Below are 20,645 nucleotides of genomic sequence, written 5' to 3' on the forward strand. Positions count from 1 at the left end.
GAAAAACAGACAGAGATTATGCTACGACAGTGCTCACTCTGTATATTGTGGTTTGCAGGTCTTGTGTTTTAATGATTTTTAAATCAAGCAGAGGTTGAGGTAGAAAAAAGTGTGAATGTCTCTCGTGGAAAGCTTGATAAACACAAGGGAAAAAGAAAGAAAAGATGATGCAAATAGCAGGGAGGAATGTGGAACAGAATTGCCCACAGACCAGTCAGGCTGAATGGACTGTTCTGTGTTGAAAAGGCTATGTGCTATATAATCACACACAGTGAGCAGCCTGGTGGTTCCTGGGGCCGTAATTAGCTTTTGTGTGTACCTGGTCAGGGTTCAGTGGTGTGAGCGGACGAACTGGGATGATGGTAAAGATTGTAATTTCTCCCCTAAAGCCAGAGATTTCCCTCTGAGATTTTACTTGTGCTTATTCATCTCTGCCAGACACAGGAGTGTGGAGTCCGCAAAACAGGAAATTATGCACAGACTGTAGGAGAAAGAAATTGAGCTTTAGGGGAAGAATATTTACTGGTGATAGACACACACACACACACACACACACACACACACATATACACACACACATACTCACTCATATACACATACAAACACTCATACACAGACACACACATTCACAGACATGCACACACACACACATAGGCATGCAGACACGCACACACACACATTCAGTCATGCACACATATGTGCACACACACACATGCACATACATACGCTCACACACACATTCACACACACTCATGCTCACACATGCACATATACACACTCACACACAAACATACAGACAGTCCAGCACACACTCTATTGTAATCTCACACAGCTGAACTCCTGCTTCAATAACAGTAAGGGCTATTACCAGAGCTATTTATACAGGTCATCAACGACTTATAGGTTAGTGGCTGGCTGATTTCTTCTGGCTGTTGCTGCGATTCTACACGTTTTTGGTGCTTTTTATTAACCATATATTTCGTAGAGCCCCGACAGTGTAGAAGGGGTCCATTCGGCCTATCCCCATAACCATGTGCATTTCGCATGGCCATTCCCACTTACCTGAACATCTTTGGACTGTGGGAGGAAACCAGAGCATCCGGAGGAAACCCCACACAGACACGGGGAAAGCATGCAAACTCCACACAGCCAGTGACCCGAGGCCGGATTCGAACCTGGGTCCCTGTCGCTGGAAGGTTGCTTCAAGTTTTAAAAGTCTATAGGGAGTGGTGTGGCAGCGGCTGAAATCTAATTTTCTGACTTCAACACTACTGCACAAATCAGCAGTTCCCAGATATCTGTGCACCTGTAGATATTCCCCTTGTACTACAGCATGACTGGGAGAAAGAACAGAGGCCACACAGAGCAGAAGAAGGTGCTAAAAGAAGGAGGAGTAGAAGGAGGAGGCATAAGAGGAGGAAGAGGAAAGAAGGTGGCAAACAGCCCTGCCCCCAAGGTTCTACATGATGAATTAACTCTTCCAGTACCAAATACAAGCAACCTGAATCCCAATCCCTCATTCAGCAACAGTCCCACCTTCTCAGAGAATCCCTACAGTACAGAAGGAGGCCATTCGACTCATCGAGTCTGCAACCACAACAATCCCACCCTATCCTGTAATACATTTACCCTGCTAATCACCCCGAAACCAGGATCAATTTAGCATGGCCAATCAACCTAACCCACACATCGTTAGACTGTGGGAGTAAACTAGAGCACCTGGAGGAAACCCATGCAGACATGGGGAGAATGTGCAAACTCCAAACAGACAGTGACCCAAGCTGGGAATTGAACGAGGGTCCCTGGCGCTGTGAGGCAACAGTGTTAACCTCTGTGCTGCCCCACCTTCTCCCTGTCACTGACCATCCTCTTGACAAAATGGAAAAGTAAAGGCCAACACAGAATACACATTCCAAACCAAATTTGTAAATTAAATCATGTCAGATTGCACACAAAACATGATTAATCATCCTTAGGCATTCCCTTGATGCTTATTCCATAAGTCTTTCTATACAGTGCTACCAAAATGGCTGCACCACGTGTGCGAGAAGGTAGCTTAATTTCAAAGAATGAGACCGCGGTTGGCCCTGGAGGCTGACCTTGTGCAGCTCTGGGCCTCGAGGGCTGGGCTCCGCCCTGCACCATGGCTGGGAGCAGTCTGAACTGGCCGGCTGGCTGACCAGGTTTGATGAATTGTGAGGCAGGATCACAAATGCCATCATCCTGAGAGGAGACACAGGCACATGTGTGTGTTCCACAGAGCTCCTGACACTTTCTCAGGCAGCTCTTCATAATCATGTGTGGGGAGGACAGATTGCAGGACCACTGTGACCCCCTGGAAGCTCCTTTGCAATATACAGCCAACAATGGTAATAAAAATTTGAGCTTACACTCTGTGATTGCACCGCACTCAGACAGAGAGTTTGTAATCAAAGGTGAGATATTGATCTCAGAAGTCACATCATGGGTGCGCCCAGATTGGCCACCATTTCCCCACGAGAAAAGATGCCCCGTGCCCAGTTAGTGCTGGACTCCTCCGTGCTCTGAACGCAAGCTTCCTGGCAGGCTTCCCAATGCAACGTGATGTTCATCTATCCACGTCTGTCTCCATGCTGCACCACTGACGTCCTCAGCTGAGTCTTCTGCCACAGGACTCATGTGCGACCTCACCCTCTGGCAGCGGGACACACGTGACCCATTTCTCCCACATGCAGGCCTCACTTTGATGCTCTCCTCCAAGATATATGTGCAGTGTCTGAGCTGGGGGCAGTGAATGTGAAATCAAGTGAGAATGTGTCCCTGGCTAGGTTGCAGTTCTTGGGCATTTGGTAAAATAAGTGGCGCTAGGGTAAGGCCGTGATGAAAAGACAGGGGTTAGAAAGAACTGCACACTTACAACATCCATACCTTCCAATTAGAAGACAGTGCAGGGCAAGTGGGATGACATTATTTATGAAGATATGTCATCTTCAATGGATTCAGCCAAGCTGTTGGCCACAGCCTCAGTGTTGGACCTTTCCATTCTGGCCTGCATCATCTCCATGGTCTCACCAACAGTTAGTTCCTGCTGCCTCTGGCTGTGCAAGAGAAGTTAAAAATTATGCAATATGTTCGGGTGAGGTGGCTACCATGGTTGAATAGCTGACATTGTGTATAGCTGTCAGAGTGAAGCCTGCAGAAGTGCTCAGTATGTAAGGCTGAGGTGAAGCTATGACAATCAGCTATGAGATTGATAGGTAGGTAGGTGATAGGGAAGGGGAGGTGATATAAGCAGGGGCTGGGGTGTAGCACTTGGAGAGTCATTCGTTGATCTTGACCACACATTAGGCCTTTTTTACAACATTAAATCTTGAGGATTGCACTCCTTGTATTGGGCTCCGTGGATATCTGTTCCCATTGCTTTCCCACACATAATTTATGGGGCCTGTGGATACCGGACATCTCTCCTCCTTTCCACCAAGATGTCCAATGCAACATTGGAAAATCCTGGTGCGTGTTCTCACCCACGTCAGACATTGTTCTTGACTCACAGTTCTATTTCCAGTGATGTCAGCACCCCTGGAAACCACAACCTTTTCCTTCTTTAAGAGCTTGAAATAATTAGCAGGTCATCATACTGAGCCCCCTATTAACACGTGCAGCCAATGAACAGCACAGTCAGAGCTCCTACAGACAGCAATCATGATCATGAGCAGGATGTATGAAGATGGCAAGTTTCCTGTATTACACTGAGCAGGAAAGGGATAGTCATTCTTCATGATTCCTACACCATTTCCCAAGCTTATCCAGTTTAGCTCCCCATGACCCTCAGATTCCAATCACTTAGATATTGGTCTGTTTGACTTCAGCAGAGAACTAAAATCATTCTATTCAAAAACTTAACACCACTGCAAAGGATGCAAGATAATATATTCATCTGCTGTCTTCCAATGGGATATCTTCAGCTTCAGAGATTTCCTGTTCAGGTTCGGAAGGACAAAGGGTACGTCACAACCCACAGCACCATTGCAAAAAGGCAAAGGGTACATCGCAATTGGCACACCATTGTAAATTATATTTATTAAAGTTACTTATTAATGTAAGTAGGCTTACATTAACACTGCAATGAAATTACAGTGAAAATCCCCTAGTCGCCACACGCTGGCACCTTTTAGGATACATGGAGGGAGAATTTAGCACGGCCGATGCAGCTAACCAGCACATCTTTCGGATTGGGGGAGGAAACCAGAGCACCCGGAGCAAATCCACGCAGGCGCAGGAAAAACGTGCAAACTCCACACAGTGACCCAAGCCGGGAATCGAATCGGATCCCTGGTGCTGTGAGGCAGCAGTGCCAATCACTGTGTCTCCTGCCGCCCCAGGGTTATGGGACATTGAAAGCTGAACAGAGATAATTATTAGATTTGCTAACACTTAGTTTTGTTGCACCACCCACCCCTCCTCCATATATCTTCATTTAAGCAAAAAATGGATTTCTACATTCACGACATCCCAAAGTGGTCTGCAGCTAAAGAAATTCTTTTGAAGTGTAGTCACTGTTGTGATGTAGGAAACACAGCAGCAATTTGTGCACAGCAAGATCCAACATCCAGTACTAAATAATGGCCAGGTAATCTGTTTTAGAGACAAGGACAGAGGATATTGAAAAAACTCTGCCAGTCAGCCAGCATCTATCAGGGGAGAAACAGAGTTAATGTTTCAAGTCCATAGTTTCTTCCCTAGAACTTCAGTTCTTTCAGATTCCAGCATCCGCAGTACTTTGCTGATTTTGAACTGCTTTACATATAGATTGAGGGATAAATATTGACCAAGGCAATGGGGTGAATACCCCCCCTGCTCTACTTCAACTAATGCCAAGGGCTCTTTAACGCCCACCCCAGAGGGCAGACAGAGCTTTCCTTTAATGTCTTCTCCAAAAGATAACACCTGTGACAGTGCAGCACCCCCTCAGTACTGTATCAGAATGCCAATCCAGATTTTGTTCTCTAGTTTCTGGCATGGAAATTGAACCCACAACACTCTAAATTAGGAGTATGCTGCCCCCACTGATCCACAAATGGCAGACAAAAAAGAGGAAATGTCTTTACGCAGCGGGTGGCTATGGGATGCAGAATGTGTTGCCTGAGGGCTTGGTGGAGGCAGATTCAATGGGTGGCTTTCAAAAGAGAGTTGGGGTAATTAACTAAGCAGAAAATACATGGCAAGGCTATGGGGAAAAGGAAAGTGTAACTGACCAACACTGACATGTGTTTAATGGGCCACATGGTTTCCTTCTGAGCTGGGACCATTCTATGATCTGAAGAAGTTCATTCTCCCCATGTCAACAGGGGGGTTTCTTCCGGGTGCTCCACAGTCGCCTCCCACAGTCCAGGTTAGGTGGATTGGCCAGGCTAAATTGCCCTTTAGTATTAGGGAGATTGGCAGGGTGAATGCGTAGGATTACGATGATAGGGCCTGGGTGGGATTGTATTCAGTGCAGGCTCAATGGGCTGAATGGCCTTTTTCAGCACTGTAGGGATTCTAAGAAGAGTCATAGGGTCTCGAAACATTAATTCTGTCCACAGATACTGCCAGGCCTGAGTTCATCCAGCATTTTTTGTCTTTACTTCAGGTTTCCAGCATTCGCAGAATTTCGCTTCCATTCTACAATTCACAAATTAACCTAAATTTCAATGATTAACAGCATGAACTAACAAGAGAGCCCACCTTTTTACATGATGTACAGACAGATCTGCTTAGCTGACATCCCCTGGTTTGATTTATACCCTACACATGTCCATGCATGTTCATTACACATGTTCCTCTTTTTGCTCTACAACCCTTGGATATCCCGAATGTGTGCGATTCCCCATTGGAGATGTGTATGCTAGCTCGGCACTGAGCAGGGAATTTGAGCTAGATCCCTCAGTCTGAAGCACTGGAAAGTGTGGCATTTGTCAGTCCAACCTATTTTCCGTTTGGTTCCTTGCTGCAAAATAACAACGATGATATGTTCCGTTTACAAGATAAATTACGACGTTTGCAAATCTGCAGGGAACTGTGCAGTGATTTCAAAAACACACCTACCGAAAGCTAAAACAAAAAGTGCAGCGTCAAATAAAAAGATAAGGAAAAACATGATTACACCTCAAAGAAAGGGAGAGAAAAGATCGAGACAGACACAGGGCGTGTTTCTAGCCGGGAATCTGTATTTGCAATTACAACTCACTGTGGCTCCGGGGTGTACCTGAGGATTATCGGTGCTATTACAATGAAACAGCTCACCTGCAGAGCAAAGTTTGCAATCTTCGCCTCCACCTTTTTTTGCATACCTTTGGGATCTGGAAGGAGCTCTCTCTTTTCCAGCGACTGGATGCTGGAATTCCCTTTCCCCCTTCTATTTTGGCTTTGCCAGGTCCTCTACCAGCTGCCGAACCTGGGACTGCAAGACCCTCTGAGACCACCTTCAGAATAATGGCAAGACGGGCAGGCAGGGCAGGTGAGGAGGTGGCAGCGGCTGCCCATCTCTGTCCGAAGCCAGGATCAGTGGTCCACCCTGAGACTCCCTGCCTGATGTCGCCCACCTCCCCTTCCCCAACAGTGCTGTGTTAGCCTAGATTGGAGCTCCCCTTGCTGTTGAAAGCCAGTCATACCAACAAGATGTTCTAACAGTGCGGGGGTCCAGTTTATGGGGTGGAAATAGTGATTTGAAATAGTGTTCACACACAGCCATGCCTTTTGCATTTCATCTCCAATCTGTGCTATCAGCTGAAAGGAAATCAAAATACCATTCAGTCTGAACTTTAACTTGAGAAAATGTCACAGCCAAAGAGCTATACATCAGAGAAAAATGCCTTTTGACCCATTGGGGGTGATTTTACCATTGCATTGCACCCATTTTCAGGCACCACACAGTGGTAAAGTGAACCATAAAGCACTGAGTGTGATCGGTACCCATTTTTGCAGCCAGTATTATTTTACAAGCACTGGATTTCCAGTGCGGTCAATCTCACCATATATGGGCAAGAGGCATGTTAATATATTTAAATTTATTCATATGGTCATTTGCATCTGCTGTGTGAGTCCGGTATTCATTCGTCCCGGGCTCGGCCCCCTTTATGACCTCACAAGGAAAGGTTCTCATTGGTGAGGAATCGACATCTTCCCATGAATGGGTAGAACCAGAGGCCATTGAGGCCCCTCGGGGAGGCTGAGGGCAAGGAGGGGATGCCCCTTGGGCAGTGTCAGACTGGCAGTGCCACCCTGGCACCTGGGCAATGCCCACCAGGCAGTGCTGGGGTGAGGCCAGCAGGGGTCAATAGGAGTAGGGCCAATGGGAAAGGGGATAATGGGGGAGGGGCTAAGGGGGGAGGAGGCCCGCTGGCACTCTGCAGGGATTGGTGGGAAGAGAGCGGCGGCGGGTCTGCAATCGGTGGGGAAGGGCGTCCGTGATCGGTCTGGGCAGCAGGGTGGGTCAGCGGGGGCTACATCCTGAACTGCGGGCCCCTATGATCACGGCTGGGGCGGGGGGTGGGGGTGGGGGTGGGGCGGTGCGCTGCTTCAGGCAGCCTGCACCAGCAGGAGCCTGACAGCTCTCTCTTTTCTGTCAGACCCCTGCTACTGCTGATGCGCAAGTGTAGCATTAGAGGCCTGCACATGCACACTATCTCCCTCTGCAGACTTTCAGGTGAGTTAAGCCCTGCCCACTGGCTTCTGCAATCTGACGCGCTCAAAGTTTTGCAGGCAGAGTGCGTATGGGGCGGCCTAAAAACAGGTCTAAAAGTCAGATCTGAAACTCACCAAGTTTCAAGTATGTCCAGCACTTAGAATAGAAATAGTAAAATCGTCCCCATTGTGTCTGTACTGGTCAAAGACAAACCATCTAACTATTCCAACCCCATCTCCCTGCACCTGGCCCATTGCCTTGTATGCCTTGGCATTGCAAGTGCACATCTAAGTTCTTCTTAAATGTTACGAGTGTGTCTATCTCCGCCAGCCTTTCAGGCAGTGAGTTCCCAGATTCCTGTCACCCGTTGGGTGAAAAGGTTTTTCCTCACGTCCCTTCTAAACCTCCTGCCCCTGAACTTAAATCTACGCCCCTGGTCATTGAACCCTCCACTAAGGTGAAACGATTCTTCCTGTCCACTCTATTTATACCCCTTGTAATTTATACATTTTAATCATGTCTGCCCTCAGTCTCCTCTGCTCCAAGGAAAACGACCCCAATCTATCCAATCTCTGTCCATAACTACAACTCTCCAGCCCAAGCAGCATCCCGGTAAATCTCCTCTGAACCCTTTCCAGTGCTACCACATCCCTCCTATAATGTGGATTCCAGAACTGCACACAATACTCTAGCTGTGACCTAACCACTATGCTAAAAAGCTGCATCAGATAAGGTTTGAAACTGAGTCAAAGAAGGCAAAGTTTGGGCAAAGAAGTAGGTTTCTTAAGGGAGGAGAGTGTGGAACTTGGAGTTAGAGGAGCTAGATGGAGGGAATTCCAGTGCTTAAGGCTCAGGCAGTGGTGGTGCCATTAAAATTGAAGGCGATAGAAATCAAAGTTACAGGAGTGCAAATAGGTCAGAGTATTGTAGGGTTGGAGGAGATTACTGTGATAGGGAGGAATGAGACCATGGAGAGAGTTGAAATCGTGAATAGACTGGACAGCAATGTAACTAAGTGGACACAGAGAAAATGGATGATTACATCTTTTCTATTTAGTTAAGTACCCCAACTCTCTTTTGAAAGCCCCCCCTTAAATCTGCCTCCGCCATGCCCTACAGCTAGGATACAGGGAAAGGGTTCATCAGGTCAGGAACAAAACCTCCTTTCACCTGGGATAGATATAAAGTATAGCTTGAGTGTTTTATGAAGTCCGCCTGGATCATAAGTTTTGCAATTTAAATTTGGCTAGGGTGAGCATCAGATATTTCTCTTCAGGTACAACTCAATTGACGAGCTTTTATCACACAAAGGTTATTTAAGAATACGATTAACATGCATAGAAAGAAAATTAGCAATAACTTTTACCAATTGCAAACAAGAAAGAAAGACAATAATGATATTGTGTAACCCTTAATAAATGTAAACTGTTCCAACCAAACAAACCTCCTCAAAAAAAAACTCTTGCCACAGGTTTAACACACAAACTACAAATGCTTACGTGATGCTGGAACTTTGGGTGGAGGATTGAAACCCTAAACTCCCAGCCTTGTAACTTCTAGCAGCCCTCTGGGATATATACAGCTTGAAGTCAGAACAGCTTCCCAAAACACCAGGGAGAGAGAGAGGCAAGCAAACACCAACAGCAAGAAGCTGTTTTCCTTCCAGGAAGGCCAGAAAGCCTTGCTTCCAGCTAGCCAGCAGAATTTCCAATACCATGGAGAGAGAAAAACACTGCTTTCAGTCTACTAAACTAAAACTGACATTGAATACTTAGATTTTTCTGGGGAGGGACCACCTGACTTTGAATTGTCAATCAATCTTCCCTCTCACAATGTAGGGTCACAAAAGAACCCAGAAAGTACAAGAGGCCTAGACTAAAAAATAAACAAAATGCTATTTAAGCCATTGAGGCAGCAATAAAAGGAAGTTTAGCAGACAGCCGGTGCCACAATGAAAGCAAAAGGCCAGCTTGCAAACTGAAGAGAATATGAATTTTTTAATTTCTTAAAGGTACACAAGACACCACTTGCTTTAAATTGGGTCCAACTGGGTTCTTTGCTATTAACTCCAAGGGGACCTTGTGGATGTATCTGTCCCTTTAATAAGACAATAGCAGCACCATGTAGAAAAACAAGATATCTGTTCATGCTGCATCTGTTTGACCTGACCTTTATCAAGTTTTCTAACCAACATATCATTGTTGAGCAAATAGTGAATTTGAGAAATGTATTTCCAATTTTAAAATTGTATTTAGTGGCTATCCAATTCCCATCAGTCAATTAGTTGTTGATCCATGTCAAGCTAAGATGGGTTAGGGTCCTATAGTTGATCCATGTCAGGCTAAGATAAGGGCGGTACGGTAGCACAGTGGTTAGCACTGCTGCTTCACAGCTCCAGGGTCCTGGGTTCGATTCCTGGCACGGATCACTGTCTGTGTGGAGTTTGCACGTTCTCCTCGTGTCTGTGCGGGTTTCCTCCGGGTACTCTGGTTTCCTCCCACAGTCCAAAGATGTGTGGGTTAGGTTGATTGGCTATGCTAAGAAATTGCCCCTCAATGTCCAGGGATGTGTAGGTTAGAGGGATTAGTGGGTAAAATATGTAGGGATATGGGGGTAGGGCCTGGGTGGGATTGTGTTCGGTGCAGACTCGAAGGGCCTCTTTCTGCACTGTATGGATTTATGATATGTGATCCCTATTGATCTTATGTAGAAGATGCTATTCAATTCTGTTTTATCTGGGGATGATATCCTACATTAGATCGGTGATGAGAGGCCTGTTCAGTGTTATGAATGAATTTGAACTGTAATCTCTGATTATGGAAGGGACTACCTGGTTTCACCTCTTGCCTCAGCATTTAAGAGGTTACAGGTTCAACCCCCACTCTGGTGCCTTGAGCACAGAATACAGGCTGCGTCTCAACACAGGACTAGGAGGGTGCTGCGCTGCAGAGGTGCCTTGTCTCAGACAAAATGTTAGCTCAGAGCCCCTTCTGTCCAGGCAGACAGCTATAAAAGATCCTTCGAAGCTATCTGAGGGTGGGCAGGTGAGTTGTCCTGGGTCCCGGCCAACTTATTTCCTTGATTGGCACTGCTGCCTCACAGTGCCAGGGACGCGGGTTCGATTCCCAGCTGGGGTCAGTGTGCAGGGTCTGCACGTTGTCCCCATGTTTGCTCTGGTTTCCTCCCACAGTCTGAAAGATGTATTAGCCATACTGAATTCTCCCTCAGTGTACCCGAACAGGCACCGGAGTGTGGCGACTGGGAGATTTTCACAGTAACTTCATTGCAGCGTTAGTGTAAGCTTACGTGTAACACTAATAAATAAACTTTAAAACTTTATCAAAACAGATCATTTGGGCATTTATCTTGTTATTACTTATGGGAGCTTGCTGTGCGTGAATCGGCTGCCACTTTTTCTGATATTACAACAGTGACCACACTGCAAAAGTATTTATTGCAAAATGCATTGGATGTCCTGAGTTCTTGAATATACACTTAGAACATAGAACACTACAGCACAAACAGGCCCTTCGGCCCACAAGTTGCGCCGATCACGTCCATACCTACCAGGCCATAGAACTATCTGTAATTCCCAATCCCATTAAATCCTATGTACCCATCACTTCTTTTTTCATTTGTCCATTTATCCCCGACCTCACATTGAATCAACTTTCCCCTTGGCCCTTCCCCAGGTGGGGCAGTCTGTCCTGAAATTGGGCACTTATTAGGAGTCGGCCCAAATTGCACTTGGTTTTTATTGCAAGTTAAAGACAAGTTAGTACCTTTCTGTCTTTATTCAACTGATCTTAAGATGTCTGCCTCCTGAGACCTGGCATGGTCACACGACTATGGAAAGCCTGGAGTGTCAATCAGACTGGTTACACTTCAAAACCCAAACAATCCCCCTTTCATACTCAACTAAAAATACAAGCATCCACTTTTCCCCGGCGAACTAAAGGTACATTTGCATGCATCATGCAGTTACCCACGATACACCCATTATTCTCATGCCTTAATATTGTTTGTTCGAATAGTCTCTGCAAATGCATGGCTCTCATCAAACCACATAAGCCTGTTAGCAGAACAAACATGCATTGGCATTGGATGTTTATCTGGGTGATGTTCCTTGTAAGAAGTCTCACAACACCAGGTTAAAGTCCAACCAGTTTGTTTGATAGTAAACCCACAAGCTTTCGGAAACGGTGTTCCTTCGTCAGGTATGCGGAAGGTTCTGGTCAGAGAAAGGCACACAGTTTACAGAATACTGATTAAAATGCAAGTCTTTGCAGCTAACCTGCTATCCATGCAAGACTGTCCCTTCCCTGTTGGTGAGCACTTCAGCGGTCATGGGCATTCAGTCTCTGATCTTCAGGTAAGCGTTCTCCAAGGCAGCCTTCACGACACACGACAGCACAGACTCGCTGAGCAGAAACTGATAGCCAAGTTCCGCACACATGAGGACGGTCTCAACCGGGATCTTGGATTCATGTTGCACTACCTGTAACCCCCATGACTTGCTTGGGCTTGTAAAATCTCACTAACTGTCCTGTCTGGAGACAAAACACATCTCTTTAACCTATGCTAATGCTACCCCCATTCACATTGTCTGCGTCTTTAAGACTTGGATAGCAGGTTAGCTGCAATGACTTGCACTTTAATCAGTATTCTGTAAACTGTGTGCCTTTCTCTGACCAGAACCTTCCACACACCTGACGAAGGGACACCGTTTCTGAAAGCTTGTGAGATTACTATCAAATAAATTGGTTGGACTTAAACCTGGTGTTGTGAGAATTCTTATTGTGTTTACCCCAGTCCAATGCCAGCATCTCTATATCATGATGTTCCTTGTCCAGAGAATGCAGCTCCCATGGACCTTGTTGCCTTGGTGACTGATTTTCCATTGTGGTTGGTGGGCACCAGTGGATCTCTGAGATTGACGGTAATTCTGTACTCGGTACAGTTGGTGGGATCCCTTCTCCACGACCAACCGACCGATCGGTGCGAAGGAACAACTTCGCTCATTGTTCTGATATGCCTACAGTTGTGCCGGTATAGTTGGTCATTCGCTTCCACTGTGTATGATTGGGATAACAATTTCTCTACACGTATGCCAAGTTTCCACAGGGCCGACTCCAGTTGAGAGGATTGGAGGTTTGGGCCCTGACTGACTCTCCGATGCTCTGCTCTGGTAAAGGTTTAACAGTCTTGTCACACTGAAATGTGGTTTTTTTGTCATTTCATTTTGATCTTTTTCCTCTGTTATTTTTGTTCCTACATCCAGTTTTAGTAAATGTTTTGCTATTGGAAAAGCAGTTTCAATTCAGCATAAGAACATAAGAAATAGGAGCAGGACTAGGCCATCTAGCCCTTCAAGCCTGCCCCACCATTCAATAAGATCATGGCTGATCTGAAGTGGATCAATTCCACTTACCCGCTTGCTCCCCATAACCCTTAATTCCCTTATCGACCAGAAATCTATCTACAAGTGACTTAAACATATTCAGCAAGGTAGCCTCCACCACTTCAATGGGCAGAGAATTCCAGAGATTCACCACCGTCTGAGAGAAGAAGGTCCTCCTCAGCTTTGATCTAAACTGTCCCCCTCTTATTTTGAGGCTGTGTCCTCTAGTTCTGACATCAGTCTCTGGAAAGGATTCCTTCCTATGCCTTCAGTTGGTGTGTTCCTCTACTCAGTGCCTTGTATGTGTCAGTACCAGGTTTGCTCAATTTCTTGACTCGTCCTTGGTCAGTCTTCATTGCTGCCTCTACCTTTCCATTCAACTGGGAATAGTGCAGAGACGATATATAATGCTGAATTTCCCAATCCTTTGCAAATTAGCTGAAGTCTTCAATTGTGAAGTGTGAGCCACTGTCACTCACCACAATGTCTGGAATGCTTTCAGGCATTTTACTCTTTCACTCGACATCATGGAAGTCAACTGGGGTAACTCTCATTAGCCAGAATAGCAATCCACAGTGATTATTTCCTGCCAAAGTGAAAATGTCAGCTCACAGCGTCATCTGGGATGTCATGCATCATCAGTGGCTCTCTCAGTACACGTGCCAGACTGGCCAATGCGGTCCTTAACTTCATTGCTCATGTTTGGCCAGTGAGCACATCTCCTGTCCTTCTGAAAGTCAATTCAATTTCTTGATGGTTTGCATGGATAGACTTCATCATCCTTCCTCTCAGTTCCTTAGAGATGATAACCCTGCAATCTTTGTACAAGGTGCCATCTCTGTCTGTCATTCAATCTCAGAATGCCCAATAGGCCCTTGTAACCACAAGTGTGTCATTGAAGGAACCACAAGTGTGTCACACAGTACTGGAGGGCACAGCCTCAAAATAAGGGGGGGGCAGTTTGGAACAGAGTTGAGGTGGAACTTCTTCACTCAAAGGGTGGTGAATCTCTGGAATTCTCTGCCCGTTGAAGTGGTGGAGGCTACCTCGTTGAATATATTTAAGTCACAGGTAGATAGGTTTTTGGTAGGCAAGGGGATTAAGGGTTATGGGGAGAAAGCAGAAAAGTGGAACTGATCCACTTCAGATCAGCCATGATCTTATTGAATGGCGGGGCAGGCTCGAAGGGCTAGATGGCCTACTCCTGCTCCTATTTCTTATGTTCTTATGTTCTTAAGGTCTCAGGCCACCAGTATAAGGGCAGCTGTACTTCTTTGGTGTGTTTCTGTGAGAGGTTATTATTGAACTGATCTTAAGATGAGATGCCTGCCTCCAGAGGAAGCCTCATAGCATGATCACATGACTGTTTACATTTCAAAACACAAACATTTTTAATTATATTCCTAAAAGTAGAAATTGTGCCATACCCTTGAAGAGCATTTTCACTGATACTAAGATGAACAAGGATTACCATCTTTAGGAGTTGTGTGTCAGAGAGAGGACCATGTTTTCCAACATGTTGTACTGCAGTAACGTTCAACAGGCATTAATACATGAATTAAGAGAAGCCAATATGTCCACCAAGCTTACTCCTCGCCCAGACCAACTCCAAGTCATCTAATCATAGGCTGTAGCTAATCAGTTTAACTTCCTAAGAGACTCTTTGCAGGATTACATCTTGGTACTTTCCAAAGGTTTAGACAGTAAGATACTAAGCCAGATAGAGCAAAAAGTTCCCAGCTTCAGTAGCTGGCCTGGGCAGTGGTGTACTGGTATTGTCATTGGATTAGTAATCCAGAGTAATCCAGGTAATGTTCGGGGGATGGGTGGCAAAGTGGTTAGCACTGCTGCCTCACAGCACCAGGGACCTGGGTTCAATTCCAGCCTCAGGTCACTCTCTGTGTGGAGTTTGCACATTCTCTTATGTCTGCATGCATTTCCTCCAGGTGCCCTGGTTTCCTTCCATAGTCCAAAGATGTGTGGGTTAGGTAGACTGGCCATGATAAATTGCCCCTTTGTGTCAGGGGGATTAGCAGGGTAAATATGTGTGGTTACAGGGTTGGGAGCTGGGTGGGATTGTTGTCGATGCAGGCTCAATGGGCCAAATGGCCTCCTTCTGCACTGTAGATTCTATGATTCTATGAAAGTCAGGTTAATGGTGAACATCCTGGGAACTGCTCTTAGTATTCAAGCTTCAGATGTGCAGTGGAAACCCCTTTAAGTCTATAAACCCACCTTCAGTTTCCATTACACTGAGGACTTCTCAGGTGGACACACAAAAAAAATCCCACCTCCACTATTACACTGAAATATACTGAATACTGTAAAGCCCGGATAGAGTGGATGAGGGGAAATTGTTTCCATGAGTAGGAGAGACTAGGATCGGAGGCACAGCCTCAGAATAAAGGGACAACCCTTTGGAACGGAAATGAGGAGGAATTTCTTCAGCCAGAGGGTGGTGAATCTATGGAATTCATTGCCACAGAAGTGTCTTCAAGACAGAGATAGATAAGTTCTTGATTGCTAAGGGGATCAAAGTTTACAGGGAAAAGGTGGGAGTGTGGGCTTGAGAAACTTATCAGCCATGATTGAATGGCAAAATAGACTCAATGGACCAAATACCCTAATTCTGTTCCTATATCTTAAGATCTTATTAAAGGAGTTCTCCTCAGTGCTCTAATTAATATTTATTCCAAATCCTTTTCTTTACCCTATGTCATGATAATGAATGCACTTCAAAAGTTTAAGCCACGATGCCCATTTGGAGAGTTAGTGCAGACATGATGGGCCAAATGGCCTCCTTCTACACTGTAACAATTCTGTGATCCTGTGATACCCCATTAGTTGTGAAGCAGCTGGAGTATGTTCTGGTCATAAAATAACCATGGGACTTACAAGGGATTGAGGATTATAGGTAAGCCAAGTAGGTAGGGATATGATCGGCGCAACTTGTGGGCCGAAGGGCCGGTTTGTGCTGTAGTTTTTCTATTTTTCTGTGTTCTAAAAGGTGCTTTATAAATGCAAGTTTTTTTCTTGACATGAATTGGTTTCCAAAATGCTTCTACAAAGTTATGGTGACAAAGCAGAGGCAACTCTAAGAAAATTCTCAGTTTATGGCTGGCCAGGGTTCCTATTCTTAATCCCAATAACTGCTGGAATTATGTACGTGTGCACGCTGAGTGAGAACAGAATCAGGCTCAGATGTAATAAATCTCACAGTCAAAATGTCTATTATTGCTGTCTAGATTTGCATGTATGAGGACCGCAAACTGGGCACTGCAGCAGAGATGGAAGAACACTAATCATCTCCTGTGTGCTATAAATCAAGTCCACAGTCACTGACAAAAATTTAGTGAGGGTGTTGTCAGACTTCTTACAAAAATTTAGTGTTCAGTCCCCCTGCAAAAGCCGTGGGCACAGGTTTAATTGAAGTTTTCTTATCATTCATTCAACGGATGTGGGCGTGCTGGCTGGGTCAGCAATTACTGCCCATTCATTTCAGAGGACATTTCAGAGCCAACCACATTGTTGTGGGTCTGGAGTCACGTAGGCTGAACTGAGTAAAGACCGCAGATTTCCCTCTCTAAAGGACATCAGTGAACCAGGCGGGTTTTGAAGACAGTGGTTTAATGATGAACATTAGACCTTTTAACTCTGGATTTTATTGAATTCAGATGTCATTATCTGCCATGGTGAGATTCAAATCTGGATATCTGATTCAGGGAAGATACCATTACACCACTGTGCGCGTGCACGCACACATGCACACGCGCACACACGCTTGCATGCACGCAGACACGCATGCGCACACGCACACACATGTGCACAAACATGCACATGCGCACACACAGATTAATTTTCTTGTTAAGGAAGTGTACCAATGGATAGGAAACAAAGTTATAAAGGTAGCTGTGAATCAGTTATGATGGAATAGGCTTGAGGGGCTGAGTGGCCTCCTCCTTTTCTTACCAATAGAATCATAGAATCACAGAATCCCTACAGTGCAGAAGGAGCTTACACTGACTGCAATCCCACCCAGTCCCTATCCCCGTAACCCCACCCATTTACCCTGATAGCCCTCCTGACACTAAAGGGCATTTTTAGCATGGCCAATGAGCCTAACCCGCACGTCTTTGGAGTGTGGGAGGAAACCGGAGCACCCAGAGGAAACCCACGCAGACACGGGGAGAACATGCAGCCTCCACACAGATAATCACCCAAGGCTGGAATTGAACCTGGGCCCCTGGCGCTGTGAGGCAGCAGTGCTAACCACTGTGCCACCTACCATGCAATGAAATGTGAGATGAGCTATTCAAATTAAAAAATATAATACTGCACTGGGAATTCAGAGGAAAGCCCTCAGGTGGAATGAAACACTATTGGATGCAGAAAGAGAAGCTCAGTGTTGAGAATGGCACCATCCTCTGGGGTCCCTATATAGTTGTACTTCATGATGTGGTGATGCCGGCATTGGACTGGGGTAAGCACAGTAAGAAGTCTGACAACATCAGGTTTAAGTCCAACCAATTTAGTAAACTATCAAATAAATTGGTTGGACTTTAAACCTGGTGTTGTCAGACTTCTTACTGTAGTTGTCCTTCACCCAGGACGACATCTGACACTTACGGAACTACACCATAGCCACCCATTACCAGCCATGCGGACTATCACTAAGTCTCAAATGGAAGTCCATCCCATGCCTACCTCTCCAGGTGATGAGGGCACAGAGTCCGAGATGGAAATGGAAGAGACTGATGCCCCCACTGAAACAAGACCTCAAGAACAGTTAAAATCAGTGACACTAAGGCACTCCCTTTGGAAGAAAAATTCTCCAACCTGTCTCACACCGCCGACCCGGTCCTGCCTCCCAATGACTCCAGCTGGAGTCGCTTTGGGCGGCATGATAGCACAGTGGTTAGCACTGCTGCTTCACAACTCCAGGGTCCTGGGTTCGATTCCCGGCTTGGGTCACTGTCTGTGTGGAGTTTGCATGTTCTCCTCACGTCTGTGTGGGTTTCCTCCCACAGTCCAAAGATGTCTGGGTTAGGTTGATTGGCCATGCTAGGAAATTGCCCCTTAGTGTCCAGGGATGCATAGGTTAGAGGGATTAGTGGGTATAATGTGTAGGGATATGGGAGTAGGGCCTGGGTGGGATTGTGTTTGATGCAGACTCGATGGGCCGAAGGGCCTCTTTCTGCTCTGTAGAGTTCTATGATCTATTATTTATGATCTAGGTCAATTGCCAAGCGATGAAGAAGGACTATGGGGGAAGAAATGGACTTGATGGGGAAGAGGTGTTATGATGGCCACGGGAGATGACCAAAAGATCCCCCCGTGGGCCTCGTTGAATATGGGCTACCCTATTAGGTGAGTGGCAGATCGCCCAATGTGGGGGGGTGGTCTAAAACTAGCTGATTCCACTCAGTCCAGCAGTCGAAAGACTCGGGGACAATTGGCACTCTGTAGCTGTTGTGAGGTGTCCAGAACAGACGTAAATAAACAGGTGATGGAAGACTGGCCTCAGTAAGGTTATTACAATTTTCTTCTCAGCAGAATAATCCAGACCTTAGCTAGTGAGAGAGTTTCCAGAGAAAGCCCTCACTATGCAATTCTTGTGGTAAAAGTTACCAGGCTTGGAAAGAAAAAGAATGGAAGTAAACTCTTGCGAGTGAGGAATCACTTTGGACTAGGTGCAGGAAAACTGAACGTCTACTTAAAGGACAGGGTAAAGTGTACCTGAGAGTGGTTTTTTGTGATTGTGTGAACAGTTCATAGAATCATAGAATGCCTATAGTGCTGAAGGAGGTCATTCAGCCCATCAAGTGGTTGGTGTTGTCTGTGCAGGCTTGATGGATTGAATGGTTTCCTTCTGCATTGTAGGGACTCTATGATTCCATAACTCTCTTACAGAGCATCTTTCTCAGGCCAACCAGGCCCTATTCCCATAACCCCACATAATTACCCTGATAATCCCCTGACACAAAGGAGCAATTTAAAATGGCCAATCAACCCAATCTGCACATCTTTGGACTGTGGGAGGAAACTGGAGCACCTGGAGGAAACTCATGCAGACACGGAGAGAATGTGCAAACGCCACACAGTCAGGCACCCAAGGACTGAATCCAGGTCCCTGGCGCTTAACAAACCACTGTGTTACCATGTTCAGTTCTGTAGTTTAAAGTATAAGCTGTCTACAAAAGTAATGTTTAGTCAAGAGTCCTTTTAGTTTGTTTATTATAGTACAGGTTTAAAATGAGAAATCTGTATTATCACCATCTCAGCTTTTACCTGGAAGTTCAAACTTCATTTTGAAAAATGAATCATCACTACGGGAACTCTAACAGTGGGTGAAATATTGTTCTGTAGTTTGAGGATGGAAGTGCTTATATAGTGAGGTGAGGAAAGATTAGAATACATGTATATATGTCACCCTAATATGCTCGCAATAAGGGGCGACATGATGGCACAGTGGTTAGCACTGTTGTCTCACAGGGACCCAGGTTCGATTCCCGGTGTTGGGTCACTGTCTGTGTGGAGTTTGCGCATTCTCCCCGTGTCTGCATGGGTTTACTCCGGGTGCTCCGGTTTCCTCCCAGAGTCCAAAAATGTGTGGGTTAGGTTGATTGGCCGTGTTAAATCATCCCTTGGTGTCCTGGAATGCGCAGGTTAACGGGGTAAGTATGTAGGGTTACCGGGATAGGGCCTGGGTGGGATTGTAGTTAGTACAGAACTAATGGGCCGAACAGCCTCCTTCTGCACTGTAGGAGTTCTGTGAGTTCCTGGAACCTTTTAACTGAAGTTGCAAGAATCCGGATGAGTTCATATCCACAACAAATTAGATTAAACATTAGATTTCATCCAGGTTATTTTATGATGCTAAAATTTATTTGATTGTATATTTCTATCATTGTCGGTTGAGGACTGCAACTAATTCTCTGGTCGGTAAAAATCATCAATATTCGAGTAACAAAACTGAACGTACCTTAAACAAATAAAAAGAGGAGGCGCTGGAAATGTGCATCTCCCGTCTTCTCGCACAAGTACCCGGAGCTGCCGTGTGTCTCCAACATTTTCTTGCTTAAGAATGTATTCCTTTGTTAAAGGGAAGGAGAGCAAGAGATGTTGAAATTATCTCTCGCCGCTCCAGTTCGTACTGGTGAAGGGAGTACAATTACACATCTACACATTATCTCGCTGCTCCAACCTGACCCTGTTTCCATAACAACACTCGCCACAGTGTCAAACGTGATGGGTTCATTGCCACAATTTAGATGCATATACTGTAATGTTAGTAAATACAGATCTTGTACCAGACTTAGCTATATAATGGATGAGGTTCATCTTATATGCAGTGCATAATTAGAAAGAGCACTTAGAATTAGTAGTTAAAATGGATATAAGATAAAGGATGTATAGAATTCTCATCCGGCTGTTTAAATGCCAGCATGTCCCCAGCCTTCTCCATCTCTGTAACTTCCTACAAACCCCAGGCTTTTTCCCCATTCCCCTGACTCTTGCTTCCTTGTGCATCACCGTGGGTGGAACTTTACGGCCTGGTTCTTCCCGAAACCCGTAAAATCCCGCCCGAGATCATCGGAA

At 45.6% G+C, this 20,645-nt stretch overlaps 1 protein-coding gene across 1 annotated transcript in view; it reads right to left on the reverse strand.

The window, feature by feature from the left end:
- Positions 1–6,478, reverse strand: part of sema4ba (sema domain, immunoglobulin domain (Ig), transmembrane domain (TM) and short cytoplasmic domain, (semaphorin) 4Ba) — a 451,928-nt gene extending 445,450 nt beyond the window's left edge. Inside the window, exon 1 of the mRNA XM_080214192.1 lies at positions 6,265–6,478. The gene's annotated coding sequence lies outside the window, so the exon portion shown is untranslated. The remainder of the gene's footprint in view (positions 1–6,264) is intronic.
- Between the last annotated feature and the right edge of the window lie 14,167 nt (positions 6,479–20,645).

Source organism: Carcharhinus amblyrhynchos, chromosome 28 (assembly GCF_965287045.1).
Source record: "Carcharhinus amblyrhynchos chromosome 28, sCarAmb.v2.hapA, whole genome shotgun sequence".
Taxonomy (NCBI): Eukaryota; Metazoa; Chordata; class Chondrichthyes; order Carcharhiniformes; family Carcharhinidae; genus Carcharhinus; species Carcharhinus amblyrhynchos.